Source organism: Cetorhinus maximus, unplaced genomic scaffold (assembly GCF_964194155.1).
Source record: "Cetorhinus maximus unplaced genomic scaffold, sCetMax3.hap1.1 HAP1_SCAFFOLD_1500, whole genome shotgun sequence".
Taxonomy (NCBI): domain Eukaryota; kingdom Metazoa; phylum Chordata; class Chondrichthyes; order Lamniformes; family Cetorhinidae; genus Cetorhinus; species Cetorhinus maximus.
Window position 1 is genome coordinate 50,047 of NW_027597441.1, and position 4,581 is coordinate 54,627.

Here is a 4,581-nt window from a genome sequence, read left to right on the forward strand (position 1 = left end):
CGGAAACGGCGGCAGCTCAGAGGGAGGAGACTCACCTGGGGAGGGAGGAGCGGGGGGGGAGGGGAGACTCACCTGGGGAGTGGGGAGGGGAGGGGAGACTCACCTGGGGAGGGGGGAGGGGAGGGGAGGGGAGGGGAGGGGAGGGGAGGGGGGGGGAGGGGAGGGGGGGGGGAGGGGAGGGGGGGGGGAGGGGGGGAGGGGAGGGGAGGGGAGGGGGGAGGGGGGAGGGGAGGGGGAGACTCACCTGGGGAGGGGAGGGGGGAGGAGGGGGGAGGGGGGGAGGGGAGGGGGGGGGGGGAGGGGAGGGGGGAGGGGAGGGGAGGGGGGAGGGGAGGGGGAGACTCACCTGGGGAGGGGAGGGGGGAGGAGGGGGGAGGGGGGGAGGGGAGGGGGGGGGGGAGGGGAGGGGGGAGGGGAGGGGAGGGGGGAGGGGAGGGGAGGGGGGGGGAGGGGAGGGGGGGGGGAGGGGGGAGGGGAGGGGGAGACTCACCTGGGGAGGGGGGAGGGGAGACTCACCTGGGGAGGGGGGAGGGGAGACTCACCTGGGGAGGGGAGGAGGGAGGGGAGGGGGGAGGGGAGGAGGGAGGGGAGGGGGGAGGGGAGACTCACCTGGGTAGGGGAGGGGGGAGGGGAGGGGAGGGGAGGGGGGAGGGGAGACTCACCTGGGGAGGGGGGAGGGGAGACTCACCTGGGGAGGGGGGAGGGGAGACTCACCTGGGGAGGGGAGGGGGGAGGGGAGGGGAGGGGGGAGGGGAGGGGGGAGGGGAGAGGGGAGGGGGGAGGGGAGACTCACCTGGGGAGGGGGGAGGGGAGACTCACCTGGGGAGGGGGGAGGGGAGACTCACCTGGGGGGAGGGGAGGGGAGACTCACCTGGGGAGGGGAGGGGGGAGGGGAGGGGAGGGGGGAGGGGAGGGGAGGGGGGAGGGGAGACTCACCTGGGGAGGGGGGAGGGGAGGGGGGAGGGGAGACTCACCTGGGGAGGGGGGAGGGGAGACTCACCTGGGGAGGGGGGAGGGGAGACTCACCTGGGGAGGGGGGAGGGGAGACTCACCTGGGGAGGGGAGGAGGGAGGGGAGGGGGGAGGGGAGACTCACCTGGGGAGGAGGCAGGGGAGGGGAGACTCACCTGGGGAGGAGGCAGGGGAGGGGAGACTCACCTGGGGAGTGGGGAGGGGAGGGGAGACTCACCTGGGGAGGGGAGGGGGGAGGGGAGACTCACCTGGGGAGGGGAGGGGGGAGGGGAGACTCACCTGGGGAGGGGAGGGGGGAGGGGAGGGGAGGGGAGGGGGGAGGGGAGGGGAGGGGGAGACTCACCTGGGGAGGGGGGAGGGGAGGGGAGGGGAGGGGAGGGGGGAGGGGAGGGGAGGGGGAGACTCACCTGGGGAGGGGAGGGGGGAGGAGGGGGGAGGGGGGGAGGGGAGGGGGGAGGGGGGAGGGGGGGGAGGGGAGGGGGGAGGGGGGAGGGGGGGGAGGGGAGGGGAGGGGGGGGAGGGGAGGGGGGAGGGGGGGGAGGGGAGGGGGGAGGGGGGGGAGGGGAGGGGGGGGGAGGGGAGGGGGGAGGGGGGAGGGGAGGGGAGGGGAGGGGGAGACTCACCTGGGGAGGGGGGAGGGGAGACTCACCTGGGGAGGGGGGAGGGGGGAGGGGAGACTCACCTGGGGAGGGGGGAGGGGAGACTCACCTGGGGAGGGGAGGAGGGAGGGGAGGGGGGAGGGGAGGAGGGAGGGGAGGGGGGAGGGGAGACTCACCTGGGTAGGGGAGGGGGGAGGGGAGGGGAGGGGGGAGGGGAGGGGGGAGGGGAGACTCACCTGGGGAGGGGGGAGGGGAGACTCACCTGGGGAGGGGGGAGGGGAGACTCACCTGGGGAGGGGAGGGGGGAGGGGAGGGGAGGGGGGAGGGGAGGGGGGAGGGGAGGGGAGGGGGAGGGGAGGGGGGAGGGGAGACTCACCTGGGGAGGGGGGAGGGGAGACTCACCTGGGGAGGGGGGAGGGGAGACTCACCTGGGGAGGGGAGGGGGGAGGGGAGGGGAGGGGGGAGGGGAGGGGAGGGGGGAGGGGAGACTCACCTGGGGAGGGGGGAGGGGAGGGGGGAGGGGAGACTCACCTGGGGAGGGGGGAGGGGAGACTCACCTGGGGAGGGGGGAGGGGAGACTCACCTGGGGAGGGGAGGAGGGAGGGGAGGGGGGAGGGGAGACTCACCTGGGGAGGAGGCAGGGGAGGGGAGACTCACCTGGGGAGGGGAGGGGGGAGGGGAGACTCACCTGGGGAGGGGAGGGGGGAGGGGAGACTCACCTGGGGAGGGGAGGGGGGAGGGGAGGGGAGACTCACCTGGGGAGGGGAGGGGGGAGGGGAGGGGAGGGGGGAGGGGAGGGGAGGGGGGAGGGGAGACTCACCTGGGGAGGGGAGGGAGGAGGGGAGACTCACCTGGCGAGGGGAGGGGGGAGGGGAGGGGGAGGGGAGACTCACCTGGGGAGGGGAGGGGGGAGGGGAGGGGGGAGGGGAGACTCACCTGGGGAGGGGGGAGGGGGGAGGGGAGACTCACGGGGGGAGGGGGGAGGGGGGAGGGGAGACTCACCTGGGGAGGGGAGGGGGGAGGGGAGACTCACCTGGGGAGGGGAGGGGGGAGGGGAGACTCACCTGGGGAGGAGGCAGGGGAGGGGAGACTCACCTGGGGAGTGGGGAGGGGAGGGGATACTCACCTGGGGAGGGGAGGGGGGAGGGGAGACTCACCTGGGGAGGGGAGGGGGGAGGGGAGACTCACCTGGGGAGGGGAGGGGGGAGGGGAGGGGAGACTCACCTGGGGAGGGGAGGGGGGAGGGGAGGGGAGGGGGGAGGGGAGACTCACCTGGGGAGGGGAGGAGGGAGGGGAGACTCACCTGGGGAGGGGGGAGGGGGGAGGGGAGGGGGGAGGGGAGGGGAGACTCACCTGGGGAGGGGAGGGGAGACTCACCTGGGGAGGGGAGGAGGGAGGGGAGACTCACCTGGGGAGGGGAGGAGGGAGGGGAGACTCACCTGGGGAGGGGGGAGGGGGGAGGGGAGGGGGGAGGGGAGGGGAGACTCACCTGGGGAGGGGAGGGGAGACTCACCTGGGGAGGGGAGGAGGGAGGGGAGACTCACCTGGGGAGGGGGGAGGGGAGGGGAGACTCACCTGGGGAGGGGAGGGGAGACTCACCTGGGGAGGGGAGGAGGGAGGGGAGACTCACCTTGGGGGTGGGGGGGGAGGGGAGGGGAGACTCACCTGGGGAGGGGAGGAGGGAGGGGAGACTCACCTTGGGGGCGGTGGGGGGGAGGGGAGGGGAGACTCACCTGGGGAGGGGGAGGGGAGGGGAGGGGAGACTCACCTGGGGAGGGGGAGGGGAGGGGAGGGGAGAGGAGAGGGGAGGGGAGACTCACCTGGGGGGGGGGGGCGGGACTCACGGTGGGGGGGGGGAGGGGGGCTCATCTGGAAGGTGGGAGGGGGAACAATAACCTGTGGAGGAGGGGGAGAGGAAAAACTTACCCCGGAAGGGGGGGGGGGGTCTCACCTGGGGAGTGGGAGGTGGGAGAGGCTCTCAAGAGTGGGAGTTTCACCTGGGGGGAGGAGGGAGACTCACCGGGGGAGGAGGGAGACTCACCGGGGGAGGAGGGAGACTCACCGGGGGAGGGGGGAGACTCACCGGGGGAGGGGGGAGACTCACCTGGGGGAGGAGGAGCACCATCTGGGCAGGAGAGGGGGGAGATTCAACTGGGGGAAGGGTAACGGGGGGCAACTACCTTGGGGAGACTCACCTGTGTGAGCAAGGGGGCAGCCTCACCTGGGTCACGCTCAAGCCTAAACTAAAATGTGAGGTGTGATGGTGTTGTAGTGGTAATGCCACTGAACTAGTAATCTAGAGGCCCAGGTTAATGCTCTGGGTCATGGGTTCAAATCCCACTGTTTATTCAATTAATAAATCTAGAATATAATGTTTGTCTCAGTAATGGTGACCTGTCATCGATTGTCTTAAAAACCCATCTGGTTCACTAACGTCCATTAGGGAAGGTAATCTGCCATCCTTACCTGGTCTGGCCTACATGTGGCTCTAGACCCACAGCAATGTGGTTGACTCTCTACTGCCCTCAGTTCAAGGGCATCAGGCATAGACAACAAATGTTGGTCTCGTCAGAGAACCCCCATCCCATAGAGAATAAAGGAAAAAATAGTGAAAAACCCCAAATTGGTGAGTAGCCAATCCCCAGGTGCTTATTGGAAACACAATCCAGATGTAGTTATTGGGGTTACAATCGGGATGTAATTATTGGGGTTACAATCGGGATGCAGTTATTGGGGTTACAATCGGGATGCAGTTATTGGGGTTACAATCGGGATGTAGTTATTGGGGTTACAATCGGGATGTAGTTATTGGGATTACAATCGGGATGTAGTTACCTCCCAACTCAATATATTGAACTTGAGGAAATTCTGGGCTAAAAGTCGACAATATTTGACCTGTCCAATCACAGCAAGGCAGCATTCACTTATATAAATTGAACATTGATCTGTCTAGTGTTGGGGTCAGAATGCATCTTGACCATTGAACTCGGTGTTGGGGTCAGAGTACAACC